Source organism: Pleurodeles waltl, chromosome 5 (genome assembly GCF_031143425.1).
Source record: "Pleurodeles waltl isolate 20211129_DDA chromosome 5, aPleWal1.hap1.20221129, whole genome shotgun sequence".
NCBI classification, from domain to species: Eukaryota; Metazoa; Chordata; class Amphibia; order Caudata; family Salamandridae; genus Pleurodeles; species Pleurodeles waltl.
Genome location: NC_090444.1, coordinates 1,857,726,301 through 1,857,741,579, shown reverse-complemented (window position 1 = coordinate 1,857,741,579; position 15,279 = coordinate 1,857,726,301). Strand labels below are relative to the sequence as shown.

Here is a 15,279-nt window from a genome sequence, read left to right as displayed (position 1 = left end):
TACTGGTCAGCCAAACAGACCACCTGGACGTTCATAGAATGGTAACTTTTCCTGTTTCTGTACACCTGCTCATCGTCTTTTGGGGGGACTAAGGCCACATGGGTCCCATCAATGGCACCAATTATGTTGGGAATATGTCCAAGGGCATAAAAATCACCCTTCACAGTGGCCAAATCAACCTCCTCAGGGAATATAATGTAACTCCGCATGTGTTTCGTCAGGGCAGACAACACTCTAGACAAAACTTTTGAAAACATGGGCTGAGACATTCCAGATGACATGGCCACTGTTGTCTGGAATGAGCCACTTGCAAGAAAATGGAGGACTGACAGCACCTGCACCAGAGGGGGAATTCCTGTGGGTTGGCAGATGGGGGACATCAGGGCTGGCTCCAGCTGGGCACACAGTTCATGGATAGTGGCACGGTCAAGTCGGTATCGTAGTATGATGTGGCGTTCTTCCATTGTCGACAGGTCCACCAGCGGTCGGTACACGCTAGGATTCATCCTTCTCCTCGCAAGTCCCAGCGGACGGTGCCTAGGAAGGACAACATGGAGCACAGAGTCAAGCTAATCACTGGTACGTTCACCACAGCTTGCATAGCACACGGTTATCTATGTATTGAAAGGCGTGTATGTGTGGCAATGCAAGGCCTAGGCCTGTGTGTCGCAGTAGAAATTATGCCATGTGGGCCCTTGAAATGGCGGCTGCCTGACCTGTGAAGTGGGACAATGGGATGTGAGGTCAATGCGCTGGCGGAGCACACCGTGGCGGGAGGCGGTCGGAGACCGCTATACGCAGCCGCATTGGTTAACATTGAAGCCTATGGGTTTCAGGAGCCAATGACGATGTGCGCCGGCGGTAGCGGTACGCACCGCCGCGGTACGCACCGCCGCGGGCGTGACCGCCATTTTCTATCTGGTTAATCACTCGAGACCTGATCATCCACAGGAGAGGACCTATACTGCAAGTGCTGCTGTGACCTCGGTCTGGAAGTGACAATGGCTGCTGCGACTGGGGAAAGGGCCCCTGCCTTCACGTCTGAAGAGTTGGAGAAGCTCGTGGATGGGGTCCTCCCCCAGTATGCGTTACTCTACGGTCCTCCAGACCAACAGGTAAGTACACCGGGTGCACATGGAATGGGCGATGCCTGTGTGGAGTGGGGTGGATGTATGTTGGTGGGGTGGGGGGCGAATGAGGAGTGCAACGCACGACAGATGAGAGCATGTGCCATATGGCAAGGTTGGGGAGGGGGGGCCAATCACATCTAACATGCAGTAAGTTGATGAATGTTTCCTTCCCACCCTGTACATGTCACATAGGTCAGCGCCCATCAGAAAGTCAAGATTTGGCGTGCCATCGCCAAGGAAGTCCGGGCCCTGGGGGTCCACGTCAGACGGGGCACCCACTGCCGCAAGAGGTGGGAGGACATCCGCCACGGGACCAGGAAGACCGCCGAGTCACTGCTGGGGATGGCCTCCCAACCTAGGAGGGGTGCCAGTCGTACCCTGACCCCCCTGATGTCCCGGATCCTGGCGGTGGCCTACCCTGATTTGGATGGGCGCTTGAGAGCATCACAGCAGACACAAGGGGGTGAGTATCAGCACATTCTGCTATCTTTCTGCGCAGTGGAGGCGTCTGGGTGGGGGAGGAGGGTTGTGGGTGACATTAGGCCAGGGCGCTTTCTGTAGTGTAGTCCTCTCCCTTAGGCATGGCCCTGTGCTCCCGGCCCCCACCTCTGTAGGGTGACAAGTACAGCTATTGATGGTCCAGCCTCACACATGTGCGCGTTCGTCGTCTCTTGACCTGTATGTCCTAGTCATAAGTACTGAGTTGTGTACCCCGAATGCGCGGCCTAGAGCATGAGGCTCCTGTGTCTGTCCTCTCCGCCAACGGTGTTGACATTGCATGCACTCAACCTGGTCTTCTTTTTTCTCCCCCCACCCTTCTTCTTCATCTTCTTGTGCATGTGTGCATTAGCATCATCAGGCGGAGGAGAATTGGCATCGGAGCACGAGGGAGCTGCAAGTCACAAGGCCCCGGTGGGCCCAGGAACAGACACCGAGGGCACCAGTGATCCGGAGGGCGAGGGGAGCACCACAACGGGGACCGGTGGTGAGACCAGCGACACAGACACGTCCTCGGATGGGTGCTCCCTAGCGGTGGCGGCAACATCCGTGCCCCCCGCCTCTACAGGTACAGCCGCCACCCAGCGCACCAGCCCCGCCCTCCCTGCAGCCCCTCAGCCTACGCTCCGTGCCCGCTCGCCCAGGAAGGCGGGCGTCTCCTTCGCCCCAGGCACCTCAGCCCCTGTCACCCCTGCTGCCCTCAGTGCGGAGCTCATTGACCTTGTGAGGACGCTCATTGTTGGGCAGACTACCCTTTTGAATGCCATCCAGGGGGTAGAAAGGGAGGTGCATCGGAGCAATGCCTACCTGGAGGGCATTCATTCGGGTCAGGCTGCCCATCAACGATCGTTCACTGCTCTGGCCTCAGCACTGACGGCAGCCATTGTCCCTGTTTCCAGCCTCCCTCTTCTGACTGCCTCCACCCTGTCTCTGTCTCCTGTTCCTCAGCCTATCCCATCCACACCATCTGACCAGCCTGCAAACACCTCAACACCCAAGGGCAGCTCATCCAGACACAAGCACCACAGATCCCACAAACACTCACCCAAGCAACACCCAGATGCAGACATTCCAACAGTCACTACCACCCCTGTGTCCCCCTCCTCCTCGTCTCCCTCCTCCCTCCCTGTGACGTCTACACTCACACCTGCATGCACACCAACATCAGCCAGTGCTTCCATCACCACCACACCCTCCTGTACAGTCCGCACGTGTGCAGTCACCACCCCCACTGCCATTTACACGTCCCCTGTGTCCTCTCCCACTGTGTCTGTCACCCCCTCTTCCAAGACACACAAACGCAGGCAGCCACCCACCCAACAGACATCCACCTCACGACAGACTACAGCACCAGCACCTTCACCCAATGACAGCACACCTGACTTTCCTACAACCACATCCTCTTCCTCCACTCCCATCACCACTTCTCCTACCCTTTACCTTGGCCCTAAAAAACTTTTCCTGGCTAATCTTAACCTCTTTCCCTCCGATGACCTACCCCCTCCATCTGCAAAGAGTCCCAAGAGCACCACAGCCACCACCAGCCCAGCTTCGAGTGTCACTGTTGTGCATGGGTTCTGGAGTCCACCCTTTGCCAGCAGTGACACCTCAATCAGCAGCAAGGACACATCCAGCCCCCCCCCGGCAAGAGGACCAGGAAACAAAAGGGCCCCCGTGCGAGGACTGACACGGCTGCCCCCAAGGAGCAAAGTTTGCCCACTTCACCAGCCACAACATCTAGGGGAGGCAAGGGCCCGAGAGCCCCATCTAAGGAGCGAAAGGGCAGCAGGGCGGAGAAGTCAGCCAGCAGGAGCACGGAGCAGGTGGGCCCCACATGCCACATCCCAGATGTAAAGGAGGACACCAAAGGGCCCAGGACTCCGTCACCGAAGGGTCCAGAAACATCATGGTCGGAGGGCGACTGAGCAGGGAGTCCAGCCCAGGTCTGGCTCCCTTGACCTACTGGATGTGCACCGCTGAAGAGGGCCCGCCGTGCAGAAGAGCACCGCTGAACAGGGCCCCGCCGTGAAGATAGGCACCGCTGAACAGGGCCCGCCGTGCAGAAGAGCACCGCTGAAGAGGGCCCCGCCGTGAAGATAGGCACCGCTGAACAGGGCCCGCCGTGCAGAAGAGCACCGCTGAACAGGGCCCCGCCGTGAAGATAGGCACCGCTGAACAGGGCCCGCCGTGCAGAAGAGCACCGCTGAAGAGGGCCCCGCCGTGAAGATAGGCACCGCTGAACAGGGCCCGCCGTGCAGAAGAGCACTGCTGAACAGGGCCCCGCCGTGCAGAAGAGCACCGCTGAACAGGGCCCCGCCGTGAAGATCGGCACCGCTGAAGAGGGCCCGCCGTGCAGAAGAGCACCGCTGAAGAGGGCCCCGCCGTGAAGATAGGCACCGCTGAACAGGGCCCGCCGTGCAGAAGAGCACCGCTGAAGAGGGCCTGCCGTGCAGAAGAGCACCGCTGAACAGGGCCCCGCTGTGAAGATAGGCACCGCTGAACAGGGCCCGCCGTGCAGAAGAGCACCCCTGAACAGGGCCCCGCCGTGAAGATAGGCACCGCTGAACAGGGCCCGCCGTGCAGAAGAGCACCGCTGAACAGGGCCCCGCCATGCAGAAGAGCACCACTGAACAGGGCCCCGCTGTCTCAAGCACCGCTCCGCTGGGCCCTTCCTGTCAAGCACCGCTCCGCTGGGCCCCGCCGTCTCAAGCACCGCTCCGCTGGGCCCTTCCTGTCAAGCACCGCTCCGCTGGGCCCTTCCTGTCAAGCACTGCGCCGCTGGGCCCCGCCGTCTCAAGCACCGCTCCGCTGGGCCCTTCCTGTCAAGCACCGCTCCGCTGGGCCCCGCCGTCTCAAGCACCGCTCCGCTGGGCCCTTCCTGTCAAGCACTGCTCCGCTGGGCCCTTCCTGTCAAGCACCACTCCGCTGTGCACCGCCGTCTCAAGCACCGCTCCGCTGGGCCCTTCCTGTCAAGCACTGTTTATGGTTCACTGTGCCCACCATGCCTCCTCCTTGACCAGTGTAGACTGTCACCCACCTGATGGACTGTGGCTTTGCACTCCCCAGGATGGCACAGTGGGCAGCCCACCCACTGTAGAGACTTGAGAGACTGTGGCTTTGCACTCCCCAGGATGGCACAGTGGGCAATCCACCCACTGTAGAGACTTGAGAGACTGTGGCTTTGCACTCCCCAGGATTACACAGTGGGCAATCCACCCACTGTAGAGACTTGAGAGACTGTGGCTTTGCACTCCCCAGGATGGCACAGTGGGCAATCCACCCACTGTAGGGACTTGAGAGACTGTGGCTTTGCACTCCCCAGGATGGCACTGTGGGCAACCCACCCACTGTAGAGACTTGAGAGACTGTGGCTTTGCACTCCCCAGGATACATCAATGGGCATGGTGGCCCCTTCGTGGATCTGGCGTCGTGGACTCATGTGGCTGTGGTGCCCCCCCTTCCCTTCCCCCTGAGGTGCCTGTAGTTTTTTCATCAGATGCCCCTGCAGTGTTCTCTCCAAAGGACTCAGGTCTCCTGTGTGGGCTTTGCCCTTGTGTCGCTACACTGTGGCCCACGGACTGTTCTATTTAATTTTGATGTAGAGGACTAATTGCCTCGGTTCTCCATGGCAGTGTATATAGTATAATTTTGGTATGGATATTTTGCATAGTTGACCTATATTTATCAGAGTCTATTTTTTATATAAATTTTTCTTCACAATTTAATTATGTCTTTGCATTTTTCAGGGGGGTTTGGGTGGTGTCACTGTGCATTGTAGCTCTGCATTGGTTTGTACATTGTTTGGGGGGGTGGGGGTCGCATATGTGTGTTCCCGTAACCTTCCTCCCGTGTGTCGTAGGTGCAGTCCTCACCGTTGTCGTCTGCGCCGGCGTTCGTACTCGTGGTAGATGAGCAGGTAGACGAGAGCAGGTAGGATGTTTAATTCGGGTTCCATGCTGTCCTCCGTACTCGTGGAGTGTGTTTTGGTGAGCGTTTTCCCGTTCGTAGTCTGTTTCCGCCGTGTTTTTATCGGCGGGGCTCCCGCCCCGGAAAAGGTGGCGGATTGGTGAGTTATGATACTGTGGGCGGTACATTGTCTGCCGCCTGCCTGTTGGCGGTGACCGCCGCGCTGTTTGTCTGTACCGCCGTGGCGGTCGGAGTGTTAATGTGGCGGGCTGTGTTGGCGGTTCCCGCCAGGGTCAGAATTCCATTTTTTTTACCGCCGGCCTGTTGGCGGTTTGGCCGCCGCTTTATCACCGACCGCCAGGGTTAGAATCACCCCCTTAGTCTTTATTTCAAAGTTTTTCTTCACCGGAACGAACCTGCCAGTTGAATCCGACCTCCTGGAGCCCTTGTCCAGATACGCGATGTGGGTTTCCTCGGTGGTGAAAGTTACCTTCGGACTTAGTTGTTTTTTCGAGATGAAAATCCTTCGACCGGGGTAAACCTGGATCTTGATCCGACGACCGTGGAGCCCTTCTCGGATACGATGGCTGGGAGGTCCCGGTCAACTTTTTACCTTCGGACTTAGTCTCTTTTTCGGATGTTTTTCTTTACCGGGACGAACCACGAAGTCAGGCCGGGTCGAGGTTGAGGCAAGCCGGCTAGAATTTCCGCGGCGGGTCGGTCCCTCTCTGGAGCTTTTTTACAAAATTTTTCAAATCTTCTCCAAACTTCTGGGGCTTCACCCAGATGTTCTTTTAAGGTTCTTTTGGGGTCCACAGCTCACCCCAAGGGTCCAGAAGTTCTGTGATGGTCCTTGGGGGGTGCGGACTTCAACTCCCAGAATGCACCTGGCGCAAACTCCTTTTTGGCCACTGGACAGTGGTCAGCTGGTCACTTTTCAGGAGTTGGTGCAGGGGGACTCTGGATAGCAATTTTTAACCTGTAGCAAACAGGGAGTCCCTCCTTGAACCAGTTGAAGCCAGGCAAAGTCCTTCTTGTGGTGAAGCCCAAGTGTGCAGCTGGTGCAGTCCTTCTGAGTGCAGGTTCCAGGTGCAGGCCAGGGGTCCAGCAGGGCCGCCCTTCTTCTCCTTTAGTTCCTTTTTCTTGAAATTTGGTGGGGATCTGAGGTGTGGGGGCAGGTCTGCCAGTTTTATCCTTGCTCCTGGGTGAAAAGCAGGGGGGCCCTGGTTCTCCAATCAGGGACAGGGTCGTCCCCCTGTGATGACCACTTCCTGGGAAGTGTGGCAAAAATCCATCCCAGAAAGCAACAGTCTCTAAAAATCCAACATGGATGAATCTGATTTTTGGAGGTTACATCTGGCTGAGCCCACCCACTGGTGTGGCTAAAAATCATAAACACACTCCTCTCCTGCTCTCTCCTAATCTAATCAAGGGGGCACCTAATTCTCTGGGGTTGCAGGATGTGGGGGTGTTGCTGGGTGCTCCAGATGTCCTTCTCTGCCTTTGAAGACCAGTTTGGCAGCCCTCCCCCTTCCTGCCTCACCATCTGCTGAGGGGAGATTCTCTCCCCCAAGCACATTCCTTTGTGTGAAGCCAGGCCACTTCACACCTCATCAAGGCCACTTGGCCAAGCTACTAGAGCTGGCCAATCAGAGCACAGCAGCAAAAACAATGCAGAGCTGGAATTGGCAACTTTTTAGGTAAAGTCTAAACTTTTTACCTGAACAAGTTATATTAAATCCCACAACTGGAAGTTGTGGGATTTATTACAACAATTAATTTGATACCAAATTCTTGGTATGTAACATTTAAGGAGACTTTAACATTTAAAATAAAGTCTGCCCATTTTAGCCTATGAAGGCCATTTACTTCAATGAGGGAAAAACGAATTTAGCTGTTTTTACCTCACCAGGGCTTATAAATCTATTTTTATAAAGTTCCTGCTTATAGTTACATGGCACCCAGCCCTAGGGGCACATAGGGCACACCTTAGGGGTGACTTATATGTAAAAATAAGGTAGTTTAAGACTTTGGAAGTACCTTTAATTCCAAAGTCGAATTTGCATATAACTTGAATTTAAAAGCAGCCAGCAAGGCAGGCTTGCTTTTAAAATGACACTGGGCACCTCAGCAGTGCACCTAGGTGTGCACCACCTATGCTGTGGTCCCTAAACCTACATGCCCTACCATATACTAGGGATTTATAGGTAGGTTAACTTAGCCAATTATAATTAGCCTAATTTGCATATCCATTTTACACAGAGCACAGGCCCTGGGACTGGTTAGCAGTACCCAGGGCACAGCCAAGAGTAAGTAACCACCAGTACCTATCCAAAAAGAGTGGGGGTGATCAGGCAAAAAAGGAGGACTTTCCTACATTGAGGTATGCGTAATTTGAGTAATTACATTTCTTGTAATTATGTGAAATTATAGCAAAATTATACAATAATATACATAATTATGTGAAATGCAAATCTGTCCATTTAGGGTGAAGTGCATTCTGATGTCATTTTTTGCCATTAGGACATATCTAAATAAAAAACACCTAATAAAAATATTCAAAAATACATATCCTGTCTTAATATAGACATAGTGAGATAGTTATATAAAAATTCACTATAACTAAAGACTTAGGGCCTTTTACAAGTGTGGTGGTCTTAAGGTGGTGATCTGGACCGGCACCAATGCGGCGGTCCAACTGTCACATTTCAACCTTGGTAGTCGGACAGCAAGGGAACCGTAAATTGTGCCATGATCTTGGATCCCGGCACTCTGGTGGTGGAGGAGAACCTAATCCATCAGGGCAGCTCTCCAAGCGGTGCTGCCCTGGGGATTACGATCTTGTTCTCCGCCAGCGGTTTCATGGCAGTATTACTGCCATGAAACGTCTGGCAGAGAGCAGGTACAGGGGGCCACACTGGACCCCTGCACTGCCCATGCAGTTTGCATGGGCAATGCAGGGCCCCCCCTGGCCAGCACCCTCACAATGTTCACACTCTGCTCGGAAGACAGTAAATATCGCGAGGGTGTGGTGCACCCTGCAGGCGACAGCATTGCTGCTGGCTCGATTATGAGCCAGAGACAATGCTGTAGCCTGTTTCCGGCTAAGCCGGCGGGCAGAAACTTAGGTTTCTGCTCATTGACCTAGCAGGAAACCCATAATAGCGCCTGTGGGGAGATCTCCATGTAGGCAGCGGCCACGATGTCGGGAGTTTGGCAGACAGAGTTTACCATCTGCCAAACTCATTATGGGGCCAGAAAAACTGAATAACACAGATTGAGTATAAACAAGGGACACTACACAGCTTGTTGCGATTTTTACATTAGGTGTGTTACAGCATTGTCATTAGGCATAGTATCATACCCAACATTTATGGCATTTTTAACTAGAGATATAAAGAGGTAGGTACATTAAAAATAAAAAATAAACCCTGAGTCATAGCACATTTGTATTACAGGGCTGATCAGTAATCAACCCAGATCACAATAAAAGATTTGTATACAGAGAGCAAATCAAAATACACATCAGAGCTGTTGGATTTGGAAGCAAAACTACACGGCTGAACAGAGAACCAAGGCAATCTCTTGAATGAGTTTATTTTCTTTGTTGGAAGTGCTCTGTGGGGGGCTGTGTGTTTGTGAGCCTTTTTGAGGGCAACTCTGCAGTAAAATGGATTTGCCACTGGACAAATGGTGATTCAGTAGGAGACGGAATAACAAAGGGGGACCGCACTAATTTTCAATTTCCTAAATAGAGCTGGTGCCCACCATGCGCAGCATAGATGACTGAATGGTCAGTTCAGCTGTGTCCCATATAATGTGTTTGTGTTGCTCCTCTGACAAAGCAAGTCACGTAGATATGCCCCTTGCATTGCATTGTCTTTATAAACAAGTTGACCCTTCTCATTCCAGGAGGCTATGATTTTTAAACCAGGAGTAATTGAGCATTACTGCTGTAATGGGAGTTAACATTCCATGAGCTAGAGTCATGGAAAAGGACTTTGGCTCTTTGATTGTCGGGACTAGGGGCTTTTGAGAATCAGGGGTGAATAATTTCCAACCCTCTTCCATTTTACCATGATGGGTAAAGGTCAGATGTCTTTGAAAAATAGAGGAGTAAAGTTTTGCCGTCTCATGAACAGGTAGATCACTTTGATGTAGAATTGCTCCATTGCAGCATCCAGAGGAGCAGTATCAGTGTCTACTCAAGGTACCAAAGGGCCCCTGTATATATAAGGAGAGCAATTACCAGGCAACAAAACACATTACTTAAAGAAGGACTGCATCACCTGATGACATAGAATTTGGGTTCAATAACCTCATATACTATACCATATAAAGAATTCTTGAATCCAAAAACAGATATAAACCATACAATATAAAATGATGCAAAATGCTTGTTTATTGTACATGTAGTGTGGTATTATCTATACAAAATAATTTTACACATGAAACCACAAATAATACACAGATAACAAGACCATTTGTGTACCTGGAGTCACTTTGCTCATCACACTCAGTCATTCTGTCACCATACATACAGACTCAAACACTGTGCAAACCATAAAAACATGTAGCTTTTCAAACCTGTTATAGTTGACTGCCTGAACATTTGGTAACATGTAAACACATTTATAAATTATGACTACTATTCCTCTTGTTGCCGGATTCTGAAGGCAACCTCTTTCAATGAAAATATCATTCCTTCTGCGTTACAATAATTAGCCTCTACAATTTGTAATTGTAGACAATTATTGTGGTCCCTAGTTAGCACTTTGTAATTCAGTATAAGCACTTTTAGGGATAGCTACAATTGCTTCGAATTCAATTGTGATACTCAAGTTCACAACTTGGCATTTTGTGGTCCACCACCAATGCTAGTGATCTATATTTTTTTTGCCAACGGACGTTTCTGTGGAAAACCAACAGATAATGAGTCCCCCCCACTTCAGGGCGAAACCATTAGAATAACATATGTAGGACCCCAGGAATAAATACAGAAAATAATTAATGTTGGCACCAAGAATACCAGGATATGAACAATACAAGATAATTCAACAATGTATACTTTTAATTGACGAGGTAGGTCAAGGTTAACGCGAAAACCACAAAAAATGTAGACCTATGCCCGAATAAATATAAAAGTGCAAATCCACTGGATGAAAGAATGCATGGGTGACAGAATGTAAGGCTGAAAATGTGGACATGAGCAGGTGGATGGACAAGTGAAAGGATGAATGGATAAATACATGGATAGAGGAGAGAAGGAAACCCTTTTATGGAGATTAGGCCTCACTTGCTTCACTTGCTTGGTGCCATCAGATCTTTGGTTGAAAGCGGGGAGTATTTCAGTTTTCTGGCTACCCTTTTGGTTTTCAGCAGTGTTTTTTATCTTAGCGTGCTCCCGAGCCACCCACATTTTAAAACCACAGCATCTCTTTCTCAAACCATTAGTTTGAGGTGGTGGTTCTTGATTATGACTTGAGTTAGTCTGAAACAAAGGTCTTCTTCTAACAACATCCCTAAACTTTATATGCTGTGGTGTTTGCACCAATGCCATGTGAAGCCTTACTTCTTGATCCTTTCAGCTTTTGAATTTCAGATGATTCCCTGATGGCTTCTGACCCCTATTTATGATGGACTGCGATAGAGATATGAGGCCAGGCACAGAACGAGAGCCACCCCAACATGTGCAAGAAAGTGGCCTGAGACATGCTGAGACAGACAGACGAGGCCAGGCACAAAGGCAGACAGAGCTGCAGCATTCTGTGTGATGGAGCTGCGTGAGACGTATACTGATGCAGCGACAAACTAGGACAGGCTGCGCTGTTAGAAGATCTATGATGGGGTGGTATGAGACAGAGACTGAGGTAAACTGAGCTAGACACCAAGACAAACAGTGCAGTCACAACATCCACTGAGACAGACAGTCTAGGTCAGACACAAAGGCAGGCACACACACATATTTTTATCTTTGAATGTTAATGATAAACACAAAGGGCCTGCTTTACGAGGCCCTTGCGGCGCACTGCGCCACGGGAGCATCATTTGTTTTGACACTCCGGTGGTGCAGTGCTTCAGTCCATATTTACAAGGCCACGCAAAGCCACCTTGCTTAGCTTTTCATGGCCTTGTAAATATGGATCCCTTTCACGCATAACACTGCATGAAAAGGGTGTTTCATGGGTGTTGCTTAGGGATCTTCCCACACAACACCCATGGAACCCAAAGGAATCTGATGCATTCCCAGACTTATAAGTCTGGGAATGATTCAGATTGCTACTCCGCCTCAGGGGTGGTGTAAGAGCGACGCAAGGGGAAAAATATCTTTATTTCTCCCTGTTTTTTCCTCTTTCTATGTGTGCTGTATTCTGCAGCACACATAGAAAGAGGAAAATATCTCATGTGATCGTTTTTGTGCAGGAAGGTGTCCCTTCCTCCACTAAAACAATCATCCCCACAACGGAGGCATCCTTGCATCATGGTGCAAGGGTGCCTGCGTTGGTGCTAGGCTAGGCAGCAGTTTGTGTGCCAGTGCAGAGGGAGAGGACAGAAATGCACTGCACCTTGTGAATACAGTGCATTTCTGCCCTTTCCGGGTGGCCTTGTAAATCAGGCCCAATGAGTGCTGTGGTGATGTCACTTAAAGAGCATGGAATGCAGTGACATCAGTCGAATGTGTGATGTAGGTGTGCTGCATGCACTACCATGACAGTTATTCTCTGCACCCCTTTTGTAACAGACGTATTCTCTGCAGTGGCGGCTACTCCGTTTGGGCAGAGGAGCAGTTGCAAAACCTTTTAAAGAAAACAATAATAAAATATGTTTATTATCTTTTACTTTGAAAGGGGTGGGCCCACAGGGTTGACGTGAACTGAGGGTGAGTGCTCAACACTGCCCCTTTACAGCACCCCTCGGGTTGGCCAAACACACATGCGCTCTAGGCTCTCTCCAGCCCAGCAACTGGGTGGACGCTCCCAGCCAATCCTGATGCTGCTCAGAGCAGCGTCAAGATTGGCGCAGGGCAGGCTGGGAGCCTGTACCTGCAGCGTCGAGGGACAGAGGAGCGACTGAGGAGGTAAGTGATTTAAAAAAAAAAAAAATTAAATGTTTATTGCATCCTTCCCCGTGCCTCCCAGCCCCTCCCCTTCCGTGGCCCGCAAGCCTCTACTGATTCTCTGTACTTCTGCAAATGTATTTAATAGGATGTAAAGCTTTTATAAGATTTTATTTAGAATACAATTTGTTTCATTTAATGAAGGAGGACGTGTGGTGATGTCACTGGAAGAGCATGGAAAGCAGTGACATCATCACAATGTGTGATATAGGTGTGTTCCATGCCCTGCCCTGACAGCTGTCCCCTCTACCCCTTCTGTACTTCTGCAATAAACAAGGTTTTCACTATCCTGCTGTGCATGACAACTCATTCCAAGTGCTCACAGGAGGGAAGATCTCGGGTTAGACGAAGCAACATTTGTGTAAATTAACACAGAATCTCTTCAAACACAAACATTCATCGTCTCTGCTTATCTGAAAACAAACATTGTGCTCCAGGAGCCAAACGTTATGAAAACAGAATATTGCAAAAATAGCAACTATTCCACACACACCCGAGGCTGCCAGACATCCTTCTACTCTGACAAAGGCCTCATTTAAGACTCTTTGTTCATCTATACTGCTGTAAATTACAAAGAGTGCTGCATCATATATACTTCTACACACATATTTGTACTTGAAAAAGATGTCCTGTTTGCCCGGAACGAATATTTGACTCTGAAAAAATTGTTATATTTTGAAAAAATAAATAGCATCCACTGAAAGTAAACCACAAGTCCCCTCAGGGCTACCTTTGCATTCAATCTACCTTATAAAATAAAACCACAAAATCCTGAGTTACCGTACGTTTACCACTACACAAATATTCCATGGTCAGGGCAGAGAACTCTGCACATAAAAGATGTGGCAAGCCTACTATTTTCTACAGAGAGTTTGCCTCCCCGGCTGCGGAGTACCCCAGTTGTAGACTTATAATTAAATCAGAGTTTGTAAACAGCAAAAAAAGTAAACTTACACAAAAGTCTAGGTTTGCCTTTGAGAGTCAGGTCCTTAGTGCCAAAAACAAAAGCAGCAAAACTCAATAAAAACCTTTAAATTCATGTCTTACCACCAAGCCTGATGAGTTCCCGCCAACTCCAGAAGTCTAGTCAAGTGTAGTGGTAGTAAGTTGTGTTTGTGTCTCAGACACCCTCCCCATCCTCCTATCTCCAGTCAAGTGCTTGAATTCCAGAACAATGCCTTTTATTGTAACGTACCAATGAATATATTTCTTTATATATATTCCTGGGTCTTGCCCAAAATTGCATGTGACCGCAGCTGGCTAATAGGAAAAAAAATATTTGTACCGCAATGAATCGTCTATATTAACAGTATGTTTATCACCCATGTAGAATTGCATTTAAATCAACATGTTAGTGGGAATATTTTTTAATGTGAATACATAAATACATTTTATATGCTTCAAGCTAGTTTTTATAAGTATTCACATGCATAAACGTTATTTGTACAGGAAGCATGTATAAAATAACATTGCACCACTGAACGTGCACAAAATAGGATTGGCTGAGCCGCAAAACATATATATTTTGATAGAACAATAAAGAATTTTTAAATAATCTGTTGTAATGTACATCATCTCTCTTCAGCCTGGGCAGCTGAGTCTCCTCACGAAATTTTACAAGTGGATCATTTTTACTTAAGTGTTTTGAATACATTCTTAGAATGCATTTGAAAGCCTTTTACTTCTGCGATGCAAATAATATTTTTAAAAAATTGCACTCCAAGTAAATGATACAAAATCTTGAATCTGATTGTTTTGTAACATTATTGTAAATCTGTTTCTATTTATAAATGTGAATATGGTATAGGGGTAGAGATGCCTACTTGGCTGCAAGCTGTCTGACACTGTGGCCCAGGTTCTCAAAGGTTTGTCAAGGGTTTGTTGCTTTTGTAACACTAAACTGACGCTGGCATTTTTTGGCATTCACGAACATAGGTATTTGCATTGGTTTGTCTGGCAAAGTGATGCAAAGCAGCGCCAAATGCTGCTTTGCATCACTTTGTCTCGAGGGGGCGCTACCTGGGTGGTACATGGGCGTACCCCTGCTACCACCTATGTTTTTTGAGGTTTAGCGCCAGAAATTAACGCTTTTGAAAACCAGGCGCTAAATGGAGAAATCTTTTTATTTCTCCCTGCTTTTCCGACTTTGCATGTGTCCCTCACTGTACAGCGCTTATACAAAAGAGGAAAACATTTCCACTTGTCTAGGCACCTTCCTGTACAAAACATATGCTAGATTCATGCACACACCCCAGCGTCTGCGCCAGGGAGAGGGGAGGAGACAGCCACGTCTAGGTGAACCTGGCGCCCTCCTGCTCTCTCTTTGTCATGCAGCGTAGCTCAGCTTTTTTTGGCTGTTACACTGCGCTGCGCGACACCTTTCGGAATCTGGGCCCATGAATTCTGTTTCCGACAGACATAATGCTAACCAGAGTTGATCACTCTTATGTCGCCCATCTGTATTGACAAGTAGGTGTGGTGATCTTTGGCATCACAAAGAGTCGAGGCGCAGTGTCTGCCATTAATATCCACATGAACAAATATGTAACCATCTTGTCTTTGCAGAAGAAACGTTCCAGTTACGATGCATTCATTCTTTTTTTATCACTAATGGTCGATCAATACCTC

General features: G+C 49.3%; 1 protein-coding gene across 1 annotated transcript in view; it reads right to left on the bottom strand.

Moving 5' to 3' along the window:
* LOC138296884 (solute carrier family 22 member 7-like) overlaps positions 1-13,780 on the bottom strand; it is a 363,385-nt gene extending 349,605 nt beyond the window's left edge. The window contains exon 1 of the mRNA XM_069236377.1: positions 13,699-13,780. The gene's annotated coding sequence lies outside the window, so the exon portion shown is untranslated. The remainder of the gene's footprint in view (positions 1-13,698) is intronic.
* Positions 13,781-15,279: the final 1,499 nt, after the last annotated feature.